General features: G+C 39.7%; 1 pseudogene; it reads left to right on the top strand.

Annotated features, from left to right (window-relative positions):
* Positions 1 to 2,200: 2,200 nt before the first annotated feature.
* LOC143388712 (VPS10 domain-containing receptor SorCS1-like) overlaps positions 2,201 to 16,945 on the top strand; it is a 100,924-nt pseudogene continuing 86,179 nt past the window's right edge.

Raw genomic sequence — 16,945 nt, 5'->3', positions numbered from 1 at the left:
ACCTCTCTGGATTAGCTTGATATCTTAGAAGTTTCTCTTGGGCAGCATTAGAAAGGGTTTAATGAATCCAAGAGTCGGTACCACTCTGCATTACTTCCAAGTTGGTCTCACTGCAAACCCAGAACTCAAATCTTCAGTGAGTTTACCATCTAAACTTTAAACAGTAGCGGGGGAGCAGAGTTGGGTTGATATTATAATAATACAATTGCAGAATTTTAGGAGTGGAAGGGATTTTAAAGGTCATCTAATGCAACCAGTTTATTTTAAAGGGGGCAAACTCAGAGATTGTGACTTCTCTGAGATCTCAACAGCAACCTACTGAGAGTGTCCAGAATAGACTTGCTAATGGAGATCTCAAGTCTTGTGTTGGTGACACTGAGCTAGGCACCAAAGGACAGAGGATAAATATAGCACCATGCCCCCCTTTCCTATATTTATTTCATATACAAATACATTGTAGACTCACAATGCGTATTTATTGAATTGATGGTTTCCTATCATGTAGGGCACTGTGCCAAGCATTGAGGATAAAATGTCAAACAAACTGAACAGGTCTTTTTGTCCGAGTTGTTCACAATTGGTATTCCTGTCTTTAGTGAGTTTGCAGTCCCTTAGTAAAGCCAAAATGTTATTATGCCTACAAAACTCCAAGTGGAACCTTGGTTTAGAAAAGTGTTCTCAAATATGTTTGCAGTCAGAAAGACTGGGTTCAAATACAGTGAGTGATTTAGGAGATCAGGAAAGGAATCTTAAGCGTAATAATCGATTGAAAATCCCCTAAACACACACACACACACACACACACACACACACACACGTCCGCGAGATCATTTAATTACATCACTCTCTGCTGCTGCCTTTCCAGGATCTCCCCCAGGCTGCTGGGACCCAGGCTCTGCTCAGAGTAAGGTTGAGATGCCAACCCTCCGAGAACAAGAAAGGCAAAGAGGAAGAGCCCACCCATCTACCTCCTAAACTGGAGAACACCAGAAAAAGAGGAAAAGGGAAACAGCAGCAGAGACTGGTAGAAACGGTACACAAGGAAAAATAAATAAATAAACCCTCCACACAGCGACAGCCTGGGAGCCTTGGACCGGCCGCCCCCACGGGAAGGGTGCGCGATCTCTTCGGGAACCGAGACCGCAGACCGCCAGGGCGCAAAGCCGGAGGCGGCGGCGCCTGTGAGGCCGCGGGGAGGGTCGCGGCGGTGCATCCAGTGCCGGCAGCCCGGGTGCGCAGTGCAGCTAGGCGGCTGGACACGGAGCCCGCAGCCCCGGCAGCGCCAGCCCTCCCTCCCGCGTCGCCCGCCAGCGCGCCAGCGCCCGCTCCGCCTGTGACTTTCAGTGCAGCTCCACCCCCACGTGGCGGCTGCTCGCTCGGTCGGAACCCGCGCTAGGCACAAACCAAGCCCCCGCGAGCGGCTGCCACCTGCCGGGCGCCTGCTCCACCCGCCCCACAGCGGTCCAACTTGGATGGAGTTGGGGTCTTGAGCACCTGCCCCCGCCGCCGCCAGCGGAGAGCCCCACGCCGCCTCCTTTGGTCTGGGACCCCTTCTCCTCTCCTCTGGGCTCCCGGGATGTAAAAGTTGGCGCCGGAGGCAGCTCCGCAGCTGAGTGCGCTTCTCGCTGAAGCGGGGCTTTTAGTCCTCTCCGCCCCGGGCGCCTGCAGCAGCGGTTCTTGCTGCCCCCCACCGCACCCCAACTCGGACGCTGGACCACGAGGACTTTTTCCACCAAGGACCGTCAGGCAGGGTTCCTGCCACGCCCCTGCCGCTTCATGTGCGCCCCCTGTTTGCAGTGGCCCCCGGGGACCCAGCGCTATCCCTGGAGCGGGCCGGGGCACGGGGCGTCGGTGTCGGTTGCCGCACGCTGCAGCCGAAGGAGACGAAGTGGAGCGGTTCAGGAGAAGGCAGAAAGGGTAGAGGGCTCCAGTAGGAGCCCCTGGGGAGTACTGAGGGATGGAGGGCAGCCAGAGATTGGGACTCGGGAGCGGGACCTGGACAAAGCCACCCGCTTCCGAATGGAGGAGCTGAAACTGACCAGCACCACGTTTGCGCTGACAGGAGACTCCGCACACAACCAAGCCATGGTCCATTGGTCCGGCCACAACAGCAACGTGAGTAGATGGGGATTGGGGGCAAAGGAGTGAAAGATGGAAAGGGTTAAAGCCCACTGTTTGATCTGATGGAGAATTGGGGGAGATGGGGCTTCGGGTCTTGTGAGATCCTGCAAACTGAAGTCTTCTCTGCCCTCCTCCCTCAGGAGTTAATATAACCTACTATGAGGCTAACCTCCACCTCCCTCTCCTACCCAAATCATCAGAGCCCTCTCCACATCCCAAAGGAAGATTCCAGAGCAGCAAATCCCTATTTACTAGTGTTTTCTTTTTCTTTTTTTCTCTTTTTTTGGTGGTATAGGTGTGTAGAATGAAGATCAGGCCAACAAGGGGGTTAAAGTACTCAGTGTAGGCATGAAAGGGTTAAATTTCCAGCCAAATGGACAGTGCATCAAGTGACTGTGATTTTCCTTTTACTTGCTAGACTTATGGACTGGCTCAAGTCTGATCAAGGAGACTTATATATGGGGGCTTTTATTTTATTTTTATGTGGCACTCCTAACCCCTTCTTCACAGGATGGGGGGAACTGCAAGGGAATATAAGGTGCCCTTTATTGGATTCTCTGTTTGGGGGACCGAGCGGATGCAAGTTTCAGGGCAGGAACTCTCCAGCATCTTCTAACAGCACTAGCAAGTGTGTTTTGAGAGCTGGGGCTTTCCAGCTCATGAAAGAGTGGTTGTTCTCTGGCATGATCAGTCTCAGGAAGATCAGATATATGCCAGTGACAACAGCTCCCTGTTCTCCCCCAGTGTCTGACCTCCTCTAGTGAGGAGCACAAATAAAGACTTGCCATTCCTGTTATGAAGGCAGGAAAACGATTGCTGGATTCCAGGAGGGGATTCCAGAGGACTCTGGGGTACAATGGCATGGTCATGTCAGGGAAGGTTTTAGATTTTTTGAAAACCCTGTGTGTTTGCATTCTGAGGGGGCTATTACAGTTTCAACTGAACCCAGAAACTTCAATGAGCTGAAATACCAAAGAACTAGCTTTGACCAAAACAATTTAAAAGTATGGAAAGTTCTTTGAGCTGCTATGAATAGACAAGAAGAATCTAAAAATCAAAGACTTATAAAATGAAAAAAAATCCAAGTTTCAGCTTCAATCAGGTCATTGAGGTTGTAGAGGTTGTAAGGTGCATAGTCTATGCAAACTACAACCTTTGGAAATGTTTTCTGTGGGCGTATAAAAGCCAGAAATTTCCCCTGTTGACTGCCACTTTTGTCTATTGTGCTCATTGTCCGGTTTTTAATTAGAGTTGTGAGCATTTTAAAATATGATCCATCATCACAGATTCCTTGTACTAAGGCAAATCAGGATACATAGTATTTTGAAATGATGTCTCTGTCCTGAGAGTACCAGTAGAGTTTTCCCTACAATGCAGCCTTGGTGACAAAGGCTATCATTTTCATATGGTTCTTAGGAGTGGTTTAATCAAATAATTGAAGATGAAATTCTTTTCATTCAAACCTGAACACCCTTGCCCTCATCCTGTACCTTAACTATCATGTCTTTCATATCATGGCCCAAAAAATTAATTCTGCAATTTGAACTTGAATTTTCTTAGACTGATGGAATAACTTTCACCCTCTTTAAGTGATGAATGCACAGCTCTGGCGTTAGGGGGAGATTTTAAACACATCAGACATGTTAGGTCATGTTGTATTAAGAAGTAAAAAAAAAAAAAACTTTGGACTCAAGATATTTCTGGCTTTTAATGTAATTTGAGCTGTAAAAAATCACTTACCCACTAGACCTCTACTTTAGTTTCTGTCTTGAAAGATCTTGGAAAGAGCAAGAAAAGGAGAATATATCTTTGGCAAATTTTAACCTCCACTTAAGAAATGGCAGAAAGCACTGCCAGCCCTTAATATTTTTTTTAATAAATGGTGCTTATAAGTCCAGTATGGCTTATTAGGGTCAAGGCTTAAAATATGCAGGAAAGTCTGAGGTAATGTGGAAAACAATCAGGTGGTGAGTGTTTAATGTTTGAACAGTCCAATCCTGTTAACTAATGAGATGAGATTTCTACCCTCTGAAGTCTTTTATTCTGGATGATATCACCCCTATCCTCTCCTGTCTCTTCCCTGCTCATGGCACACAATTGTTATTTTTTATATTTAATGTATGCATGCAGATATTGGAGAAGAGAAACAGTTTTTATCCAAGATCTCCAAAATAAAGCTAGGACCAAACTCATAAGAGACACAAAGATTAAAATGCTTTTAAAGGGAAAGATGGCAGAAAGAAACTTTTCTGGCAACTTTAAAAAAAAAAAAAGAGCAGAGTCTATAGATTTCTTGTGCTATGTATTTGTGGCTTGACCATTACAAGTCTGTTTTGCTCTGCACATGAAACACCACCTCTTAAAGTGGGGGCAGTGGCTGTCAAATTAATTACCAAGAATACCCCTTACACTTATTTGGAATTCTCTCACATCCCCCCAGAATGAAAGTCCAATAACTTAAACCCAAGGGCAAAATTGGGGGCTCCCATCTTTTTATAAATCCATTCAGGGACACAGGAAATCAATCCTCTAACACTGTCTCACCTTTAAATAAAAAAAAATGCTAAGAAGAGCCTCTGATTACAATAACACCTGTGTTCAAGGTACAAATGTATGGTAATTATAGGCTGCCTGTCAAACTGGTGAGGGATTCTGGATTGTTCACTCACCTACTTCCCTCTCTCTTCTGCCCCCTCAGCCATTGGACTTGTGCGGTGTGTAAAAACATGACTGTTTTGCCTCATCCGTGGGTGGGATGTGATTCCTCTATACTGCAGTCTTCTTGCTTGAAGGAAACCATTGCTAGAGTTGGTGGAACACCTGGGGGGATCTTCTGGCATGAAAGGTGCTGGGTATGAATCATTTGTCATGAGCTTGGTGCGTAAGGAAGAACATATTGTTCCTACCCTACTCATCCCAGGCATGCTGTGCCCTGATCTAAATTTATATAATAATCCTTAGAGTGTTAAAAAATATATTTGTCCATATGTGTGTGCATGATGGTGTATATGTTTATTCCTTATTTCCCTGGGATTTCAAAGTGCTGCATTTAGGAATTTTTAAAAAATCCTTGGTAGGTAGTAAGTAGGTAATGAGCATTAATAACTCTTCTTCATATTTTTATGCTGGAGTTAATTTGAATATTTCAATTCACCACTCCCCCTCTTTCTTACTGGCAATAGAGTTAAAAGATTTGTTAGCGGAAGCTTTTACTTGACTTGTGTGTTGGCATTATGATATCTTTAATGCTGCATTTATCAAAGGACATGATGATCTGGCTGGTTTTCATGGATCTCTTTGCCTTTAGTTGCCCCGGCACTTGACATTTAGCATCCAACTTTAGTAAACAGAGTGCCAAGGAGAGGCCAGGTCGATGCCTGACATTTATCGTCTCACTTAATTTTCATGAAAACGTCATGAGTAGGTATTCTTGTTCCCATTACATGGAGGAGGAAGCTGAGGCTCTGGAAGGCTACATGAGATGCTAAGAGGAATCAGCGGTTCAGGCGAAGAGCGGGACTGGCTCTCAGGTTTATTCAACTCTAAAACCCTATAGGATGACTTGTCCTGTAGACTTTAAGGCAGGACAGAAAAATTCAGACCTTTCAGAAAAGTCATCCTCTTTTGACTTGATTTCTGATGGTGGGGAGGATTTGCTCTTGGCTGGAAGCTTTGTCTCCTTGTAGAAAAGCAAGAATTTCAATATGTGCCTGCTGCATGGTGCTCTTTACCTCAGGTAGTGATCTGGTTTTCTCTCTTCTGCCCACCTCTTCATCTTTCTAAGACATGCAGTCTGCCTCTGGTGATTTGATGAGGGTAACCTGCGATCACTCAGCTTTCAGATGTTTTTCTGCAGGAATAAATAATGACAAATCTGATCTTATAGATGAGTTTGGAATCACATGCTTGATTTAACTATGTATTTTGGTAGGCTGTTTGATTGGACCCAACTTTTTGTTTTTTAAGCAAAATGATAAAAAGATTTTAGCTTTCTTTAGCAAGCCCACACAATTCCTTCTCTGATTGATATTTTATGCTTTTAATGAAATCTAATGTAAGGTTACACTGGAGGTAGTAGTATGGGAAACAAACAAACTTGGGTTCAAACCTTAACTCTCCTTGCCATTATCAAGACACTTGAATTCTTTGAGCCTCAGTTTCTTCACCTGCAATGAAGTTTGTCTTCAGTAGGCTTTTCCTGAAGCTTTGACGTCAGATATGGTAAGGGAAATGCCTTGTATATAGTAAGTGCTCAATAAATGGTACTATTTTTAGGTGAACAAAGTGTTCTTCACTGGAAATTACAAACCTTGGGTTATATTCCTGACTGTATACAAAAATTGTGTATGTAGTTAAAGCATGTTAAAATTTTGTGTCAACATTTTTATCCTCTGTGAAATGACATTAAGAGACTAGAACACCACTAAATTCCCTTACATGTTAAAATTAATTTAATACTTTGTTCAACCTGTTAGGTATTGGATACCTGTGACATTTAAGTGATTGTACTGGGAGTGTTGAGGATGGAGAAATTATAAAATGACCTACATTTTTGACCCGTGAGTGAGCAAATGAATGGATCAAACATGTTAATATTAAACAAGCTTGCTTCATTTGAATCCAGGCCAGATTCATTATTGCTGTGTGGCATTGGGAAAATCACTGATCTTGAAGTCTTAGTCTCCTCACATGTAAAATCTGGATCCTACTTAACTCAAAGGATGTTTTAAGAATGAAATGAGGTCTTCCTGGTAAAGTGCTCAGCCTAGAATGTGGTATGTATTAAGCATTCTGTGGACGTGCACTACTATGATTCACAAACTATTTAGCATAGTAAGTTATGGGTATAGGGTGTTGTAGCCTATGAAAATTGACCTCATTATGGTGATGAATGGTGTACCAGTTGGATCAGAAATGCCTGCGGATTAGGCATGTGTCAAAAGACAAAACCTTTTATGAAGCTGAACAGATATACGCCCTTCTCTCCCTAATGTATCTTGCTCTGTGTTGCTGATAAATGTATATTAAATGTTTTCCATAGCTATATTTCTGCACAATATTTAATAAATTAATTTAATATATAATACACTTCACATATACATTTGTATATGTTCTTTCTTAATGAGTTCCCTATTTTATTAATATTTATGTCTCATAATTATCTTTGCCCGATACAAACTCGGCACAGAGTCCTGACTTTTTCATGCTCCAAAAAGAAAAACAACAATCTAATATAAACTTTTGCAAATAAGATTTCTAATAGTAGAAGAGAACTTTTCAGGGTAGTGTGTTCAATTTCGTTCGGCAACATTGATCACTGTGTGGTTTCTAAGATGCAGCTGCAATCATGGAGAGAGATGCAGAAAACTAAGCACAAATGCACTTTGCTTCCCAGTAGATGGCGACCAGGAGAGAGATCAGACCCATGCATTTGTGAGACATGGATGAATATGAAAATCAACAGGAAGAGGTTCGAATGAGTTACCTGGGGGGTACCAAGCAGAGTGTAATTCTGTTGAGCTGAGGGATGTCAGAAGGTTCATTGTAGGAAGGGATATTTAAGTCCAGCTTTGAAGTATCTAAATGAATTGCTATAGGAAGAAGGGTGAAAGGGTGAATATGAACTAGCCCTGCTCTTAGAGAATGGAGTCAAATAGCACACAATCCCAAACTGTAAACATAGATAGTGACAGTACAATTGCAGAAGGATCTGCGGTGTCATAGAAGAACAAAGACTTAGAGTTGATTGGCATGGTGAGAAAAGGCATGTCAAGGAAGGTGACTTTGAGGTAGACTTTTTAAAGGTGAGAAGCCATACATATCCTCTGCCCTCTCCCAGCTATACAGCTTGTTTCCTTAGCAGTGGATGCTGTGGTCACAAAGACATGGAAAGGTGAGAAAGGCTGCATCTATGAGAAGTAGCTGGTAGTAAATTTACCTGTAAGGCTGAAAAAGTTTTAGCCAAGTAGAAATAGTAATTGTGTGTTCTAGGACATGGAAATAGAACTGGAGTGGAGGGTGCATATAGGAGAGAGTGGGGATAGGCAAACGTGTATCTGTGTGTGTGTGTGCGTGCGCGCGTGCGTGTGTGCACATACAAGAATGAAGTCTAGAATGTCCACCTAATTTAGCAAACTGTGTCTACCTTTTACCTGCTCCTAAGAAGCTGAACAGGAGACCTCTGCATAAATTACTTGTCTTTCCTATTTTTAAGCAAAATAGTCAAAGATCTATGTATCTGAATTGATGTTGGTTATTTTTTTATACTCAAAAATAGACATGTCTCTCAGATATGTCAGAGATAAGAATACCTGTTATCTTTAATGTTCTCTCTATCATGGGACAAATTACCCATAGCATATTGCCACCATTTCCTTGGAACAATGTATAGACAACTCCAATCAAATACATTATAAAATTTTCTTATATCAACTACCCTTTATGACTAGAAACATTAAGAATACAGCATAAAGAGAAATCTGGGGGCAGGAAAATGGCACAGAAAGTTCAGAACTTTTAAAACTTATTAGCACATACATACCTGTTCCTTTCTTTTATTAAAAAATAAAAACCTTGTGTGGCATTACAACTTTTATAAAATATGGCAGAATAGTAACATGTTTAGATCAAATTTATGTAACTCCCCTTAAATCCAAGATTGAAACCCCTGAGCTGATTCTGCAAGTTAACCTGGAAAGCTCCGGGATTCCAGGAAACAGAGAGATGCTCCTTCAGCTCAGGCTGCACCATAAAGTTGGAGCAGAACATTTAAATTATATGTTTAGGCTGACAGCAAACCTATTTCAGGGCACAATCCTTAGAAAGCAGGAGACAATTTCCTTCAGCCCCATGTCATCATCTGATGTAGATTGCCTATTATATTCTCAAGGTATTATGAAAAATGGATTTGGAGATATTTTCTTGACAGTGGGTAGACTAATGGAATCTGGTGACTGTATTTAGAATGTGCAGAGGTTTGTTATAACATGGTAATAGAAATATCAATTGCACTTACAGGTTAAAAAAAATCTATCAATGAATGATAATGAAGTTATTTAAATGTCGACTCACTCGCAAACATTTTCCAAACCCTAAATTATTCTCACTGCTGTAACCTCATGCGTCCTAAGTTATTAAGGAGCAGAGTCTGTGAGGCAGCCCGTGTGCCTTTAGCTTGGGAAGCTATTTTTATGCCACCAAATGCACGGGGAGCCATGAAAGTGGCTGTCCTTAATGATTTTAGGAAAGAAACAAAACGCAGATTCTGCAGTTGCATGATTTAGAGGCGAGCACTGTTCTTCTTTCAAGGCTTCTCATTGGCAATGGTCTAAGTAAATACCCTGATGCTTCCTGACCCCATGCCTCCCTCTGTAGCCCAAGTCTTTGCTTTGTGACCTTGGCAGTATGGCTCTGTGTGTCTGAAATGAGCATCTTCCTTCACTGGGGCTCCGGGATGAAGAAGTTCAGGATATGTGGATACTTTCTAAAGCCTTATTGAAGGAGCAGCTCAGTGCTTCCTGGTTTGGTGTGTCCATTAGATTGCTGGCATTGCTTCGCCTTTTGCATGGAGAAGGTACCTGCTATCTGTCAGCACTGTCCTCACAGCATGCAGAGTGATCATGATATGGGTACCAGGCAGATGTTTCTAGCTGAGAAGCACAGGGGTGAACTCTGGTTTCTAGTTGCGCATATGGGTAGCTTAGAGTTGCCACACTTTCCTATTAACAAGTAAAATGTAGGCAAGATAGAAAATCTATTGAAATCCTCCTCTGATACCTGTCAGAGAATAAGGTCTCAGGGCAAATGCTGCTCTCAAAATTGGAGTCACCATCAGTCAGATGCCCCATATCAGAGCTTCTCACGGTAGAAGCTCACAAGCAGAAATTTCCACAGGAACTAGTGCTGTGTTATGAGAATCTCAGCTGAAGCCAACAAATTGCTGGATGTGGTGTGGACAAATATGAAAGTTAAGAACTCTAGTGGCAGGGCTTGGGTTGTGGCTCAGTGATACAGTGCTTGCCTAGCATGTATGAAGCACTGGGTTTGATTCTCAGCACCACATATAAATAAATGAATAAAATAAAGGTCCATCAACAACTTGAAAAAAAAGCCTCTACAGAGGCTCAGTCATAGGGGACCTCATGCCTTTGTGAATTTTACCTCTAGGGACTCTACCTACCCCTCAGAATTATGCTGGAGGAAAAATGTTCTGGACTTCCAGAAGGGAAGAGGAGGATTTAACCATTTTGAAAAGTTACAGTGCATTATGTTCTCAATAAGACCCGTCCTCTGGAGAAACTAGTGAAACTAAACCTACTCTATTGGGAATTTATGAGAGCCTAAAGCAACTGGAAATGGGAAAATAGGTTAAGTCTAGACCCCTTTAAACTTATGTCTCATCTAGACAGGTGAAAAACTGAGGAACACAGAAAAACTGAGGAACATCACAGTATAGGGAACAGGCTTAGCAAAAGCCCAAGAACTAATCACAGCTCTATCAGATACCCTCCCCTTTCCACATGACCAGAGGCTCAGCGGTCGAGCGCTTGCCTAGCATGTGTGAAGCACTGGGTTTGATTCTTATGATTCATTAGAAGACTGGACATGGTAAGGAAAGGATCTCTGGACTTGAAGATATCTCAATAGAAACTTGCAAAACTTGGAACCAAACAACAAAAAAATACTGGGGGGAAAAACAGAGAACTAAATATTCCAAAACTGTTGGACAACTAGGAATATGTAACATATATGCCATGCGATGACCAGAAGGAGAAGAAAGAAAGGTGTGAATCAAAGAAAGAAGTGAAGATAGTTGATATTTTTGCAATCTAATGTCAGATATCAGACCACAGGTCCAGAAACCTCAGTGAAACTGTACCTAGATACATCTTATTCAAACTTTAGGATATCAAAATTGAATAAAAAACATCTTGAAAAATGTCAGTGTGGGGGAAACCTTTTCTCTAGAGGAGAAAAGATGATATTTACATCAGACTTCTCAGATTCATGCAAGCAAGAAGAGAATGGAGTGAAACATTTCAATTTGTTGAGAGAATGTCAAAAACTTAGATTTCTATACCCTGAAAAATTATCCTTTAAAATTGAAAGTTAAATAAGGACTTCATCAGCAAAAAATGAGGGATTTCTTGTCAGTAGATTTGTTTTGAAAGACATGCTAAAAGAAATTGTTCAGATAAGAAAATGGTGTAGGTCAGAAACTCAGATCTACAAAAAGAAAGGAAAAGGATCAGAGAATAAATAAGTGAAAATAAACAAACTTTCATTTTTCTTATTCTTAATTGATCTAAATGACATCAGTTATTCAAAATAATAATAATATATTTGATTGTAGATGTCCATATATGTGTGTGTGTATGTATATACACACACATTTATTTATGTGTATCTGCTTTTATGTAAGTGAAATGAATCATGTTAATATAAGGGATGAGAGGGAGGATGTAGGAATATTTTTCTATCATATAATAATTGCACTGCTCATGAAGAAGTGCAGTGTTATGTGAAAATGGACTTAGATTAGTTGTAAATTTATAGTACAAATTCAAAATAAAGGAAAAGAAGAAATATAATTGATAGACTAATAAAGGAAGGAAATAAAATCATATAAAACACTCAAAGCCACCGAAGGCAGAAAACATGTTGAAAAGAAAAGGAACAAAGAACAAGAACAAGGAATTGAAAATGGTAATAAACAATAGTGTTAATCAAACTGTACTGATAATCACTTTTTAAATGTCAACATTTTAAATGCACCAGTTAAAAAAGATTGTAACAATGGATCCAAGAAACAGGATCTAACTACATGCTGTGTACAGGAAACTCATTTCAAATATAAAGATATATACAGGTTTAAAGTAAATTTTCATTGCTCTCAGATTCTTATGAGAATTTCTGTTTATACTTCAAATTAAAAAAAAAAATTGATTCTCCATGAAAGACCTTCTGCCTGTTCAGTGTGTACGAGAAAAACTCAGTTTTTGGTTTTCACCGTGAAGTGCTTCAGTTTCAGATCTTGTTCCTTTTACTAAGAAAGTCTAAACTAGATTATCTAAATACACCTGATTTTCCATCTACAAGTCACTTCTTGTGGCTTTTGGAAAGAGGTAGGATGGAATTGAAGGTGTAACCTCTGTGGGTTTGGCCTTAAATACATTGGTTTTCCTTTATTTTATTTTACTTTATTATTATTATCTTTTTGGTACTGAGGATTGAACTCAGGGTGCTTAACCATTGAGCCATCTCCCCAGCCCTTTTGTGTTTTATTTGGGACAGGGTCTCCTTAAGTTGCTTAGGGCCTCACTAACTTGCTGAGGCTGGCTTTGAACTTGTGATCTTCCTGTCTCAGCCTCCTAAGCCATTACTGTCATGTGCTATTGTGCCTGGCTGATTTTGCATTTTAAAAGGTCTTCCTTATTTATAATATGTGATTAATATTCATCTCATAAAATTCTGCATGTGAGAGTTTGGATTCCATTATAAACACCTTGTGAAGGATCCTTTCTATTATTTTATCTGTTAGATTTTTTAAAGCATAATACCCTATGCAGCAATGGAATTCTGATAAAATTATTTTAAAAGCAAAGCATAAAATCTTCAACTCTCACATTCCAGTTCTTACCATTAAGTCTCTGATCCAAGTCCTACATAAAACTACTAGCCTGTTTCTTTCAAAATCTGATGGACTAAATTCAGCTGCATTTGAAGATGTTGTAAAAGCCCCCATAAAGGTTTTCTCTGCTTAGCAAACTAAATCAAAATAGGATTCAATGAGATTTTCCTTGTAGGCTCACATTATGGGTTTTAGTAAATGTTGGGCAAAAAAAATTTAAAAACATACAAACAAGAAAAAAAGATATAAAACAAATAACAAAAACTATCATTAATAGGTTGCTTATTGTATGCTAGTCAAGGTGCTCAGGATTTTTATGGATTCATTGAATTTACAAAAGATGCTGTTGATTCAGTGTCTCATTTGATTGCATACAGACTATAAGAGACCCAATCATACATTTTATTTCACACACACACACACATACACATATATACACACGGAAGATGATTTCCCAGATTGCTTAAAAAGTAATACTCATTTGCCTTTGTAGTGTATGGTATTATTAATGTAAATATATTCACTAGTAGAAATTAATAGAAATTCTAAGAAACTCACTCTCTGTAGGCTATCCCTACTTCTCTAGCCCTCTTTCCTATTATTCCCCTAGAAAATTTGAATCATCCCCTCATATCCAATGAAGTTGTATTATTTCCACCTCACTAGGCAAAATGTATTAATGTAGAAGTATGAACACATTTCATCTGCCTCCCACCAACTCTCAAGTAGATATTGCATCTGCTTGTTTGTTCTTGAACTTGTAAATATTAGTCAGATATTGAATAGGAAAAACTACACAATAAAAAAGCTAGAAAAAGCCAACAACATTTAGGATACAAGCAAATCTTAGTAGACAGAAAATGTTGGCCAGAAAGGGGAGCCTGAGAGTGGGGAAAAAAAAAACAAAAAGAGTGGACTGAATGAGAAAAGAAATCTTAGATTTTTTTTAGAAATTTGCAGGAAATCTCCTCACATTTGCTGTGAATTTGAGAAGGGAAAGATGGGTGGTAGAAGAATGTTCAGAAATCTCCATGTGGTTCTCAAATATGATCTGTGAAAGATCTCTGGGATGCTGTTCAAATGTTCTTGGCCATCAAGCCATGTTCATGACTATCATAATGTGGGGACTAGTCCTGAAGAAACCAGTTATGTATCCTCCTTGTACCAGGTGACTTCTAGTTGAAGATGCTCACCCTACTTCCTGTTTTTAAACTCCTGTGCATTGTCAAGGTTCATAGTTCTTGGAAGAAGTTTAACATATCACTCCATTCCTCAATGATACGGAAATTTACCCAGATCTTTCAAAGTAGAGACTTTTTGTATTTGCCATCTGAGTATAAATTTTAGGATGAAATGTCTTGAATTTCAATGCAGAATTGAATCTTAATTCCAATAATACTTTCATCCAACTTTTTTGCTCCATTGTTTTGTTCTGAGTAGACTCTTTGTGGATGGAAGTTAGATTGTTTAAAAAAAAGAATTTCTTTATTTATCATTATGGCCTGTAGGAATTTGTAGTTTTTATCAGGATCCAAAGCAAATTTAAATGACCCCATTTTTGTTCTCTTTTGATTAAACCAACTTTGTCTTCTAATTATTATTAATATCTCTGTCATTGTGTCTAGCACATTATAACTATTTCTTTATATTTCTGCCTGTTGAAATTACCTTTTAGGTACTTGAGAGGACAGATTTTTATATCCTGGCAGTTAGCACTGTCTTGATATGTTTAAGGAGGTCCACAGATGTGAATGATTGAATAAATTTCATAGGAAATTGGCTTTGTGAAACAAAGAGATGAAGAGGAAATGTTATTACTTTTTTTTAAAGAAAGAAAGAAAAAAATGCTGAGGTAAAATGAAAATAACCTAGGGCTTAGGGCCAGGATTCCTGGATGCAAATCCCAGATGTCCTGTTCCTGAACCTCAATTATTACTGTTAAATAGTCACCTTCATTCTACAACTACTGTCTTCAAATAGAGATTATCATTCCCCACTGCACATGGTTTCAGGATGACCTACTGGAATTAAATTTTCAAAATACAATGTAGACTTTCATAAAGATAATGATTAAAACCCATGTATTTAATCTGAAGTCATAAGTTATTGACCAGTGGCTAAATAAAGATTAGAGAATCTACAAGAAAGATGGTTTCAGTGCCAAGTGGTAACATCCTGCTCACTCTGGGTTGCTTAACACTGGAAAAGGCCATCGGGAAGGTTGTGAAATTCCACTTATTATTAAGACATTTCCTTGCTCTTAAATAATAGAAAAAGACTGAATGACCTTTGAAGGGACTAACCCACCGTATATCCTATGACTCATGAAAGAAAACACAGTTTGTAGATAAATCAGGAGAACCTGCTTTTCCACTGTACCAAAGATAAAGCAAAAGTTTAGAAATGTCATAGCTAGCCTAAAAGCTGTTTATTTCTTTGGTCAATTCGAGGAACACCCTCATCTCTTAATCTTCTTAAATTAATCACATCCTTTATGCAAAGTGCGTACATTAAGGAGCACCAGAGAGATGGAGTTTTAATTTTTACCAATTCAATTTAAATGCAAATGCTAACCACTCACATGATGCTACTGTGTACATAATTAAGCATCATTATATACTACATGAATCATTTAGAAACCTCCGGAGAACCATTCTACTATGTAAAACATGCATTATAGGACAAGTAGCCCAGTGACGTGTACTTCTGTCCTCATTAAAGCTTCCATTGAATTACAGGTCAACTGATTATAGGACAACCTATGAGAAGCTGAATGATAAAGTGGGTTTGAAGACAATCTTGAGCTACCTTTATGTGTGTCCTACCAATAAGCGTAAGGTAAGAAATGTATATTTAGTATGCTACTGATTCATGGTGTGATTTCTATCTTGATTGGCTGACCTATCTAGCTACCTATAAATCCTTTGCAGTTAAACTGCAATTAGAGATGTAAAGATGAGTTGATGGGTGGTAAGGTGTAGAAGTGCCTGACACATCGTAATTTTATATTCAGCAACTGTGAATGTAGGAGGGTAAGGGGTAGGTGCATCATTTCCATTTTGGAAAGGCAGCTACATGGAATAAGTGTTACTGAGTGTATGCTGCTGAGTGTCTTGTAGAAGCACTGACCATTCAGGCACAAGAATTAGAATAAGCTAAGACAGGACAGAGGAAAGATGGATTTTCATCTGATGTTCCAGGTTCCCTTGACATGGAGTAAATATATTAACTAGAATTTCGATGAATGCATTGTCCTATAGCAGACAGGGGTTCATTTCCAAAATTTGTCCAGGCTGCACAGAAACATTAGGAAGGGGGCCCTGCCTTTGGCAGAAGAGCATAGCATGGAAAGAGTGGCAAGATTAGTCCTTCCTGATCTGGATCTTAGCTGCAAGGAACCTTGGAGATAGTAATATTCCATGCCCTTATTTTACAGATGAGAAAACTCAGGTTTAGAGAAAGTGGTTTGCACATATTTCAAAGCTGCATGCACAATCAGGACTAGAATTCAGATTTCTTCCTTGGGAATCATAATTTTTCCACTTTATTATACCTTTCCTATTAACAGGGACCATCTGTTCTTCAGAGTTTTTATTTTCCCAGAAAGCAAATGTCTAATTTTAAGTGAAAATGGCATTTATCTCAAAGTAAGAGTGACATCAAATTCTGAATATTAGGGGTGGGAGAGGTTGCTGTGTTTCTCAGGCTGGTCTTGAACCTGTGGGCTCCAGTAGTCCTCTTGCTCCAGCCTTCTAATTAGCTAGAACTATAGGCTTATGCCATCATACCCAGCTCTCAAATTCTGAAGTCTGACATTATGTCTAAGTATCACATAGTTTACATGAATTAGTAGTATCCATCAGGAAATAGAATAGTGTTCCTCATTAATATGTCCTAAACCATATTCTGTGATAATGATAGCTCTGATCTCTAGGGTTTCATTTCCAGTTTGTCATTAGGTACTGATAATGACCTTAGGGAGTTTCTACCTTTTGTCCTCTGGACTGTAGAAGGCAAATGAAATGATACAGGCTCTTAAGCAACATCCTCAACTCTGACTCCAGTAAGTGGTTCCAAATCTGCCAGCCCTGGTCCCATCCTGTTGCTCTGGATTGAGGCTCAGGTGACTGTATCACGTGTTTCTGGTGTACATCTAAACATTTCTAGTGCTGCAGTAAATGAAACATAACAGTT

Source organism: Callospermophilus lateralis, unplaced genomic scaffold, assembly GCF_048772815.1.
Source record: "Callospermophilus lateralis isolate mCalLat2 unplaced genomic scaffold, mCalLat2.hap1 Scaffold_197, whole genome shotgun sequence".
NCBI lineage: Eukaryota > Metazoa > Chordata > Mammalia > Rodentia > Sciuridae > Callospermophilus > Callospermophilus lateralis.
This window is presented reverse-complemented; position numbering and strand designations above follow the sequence as displayed.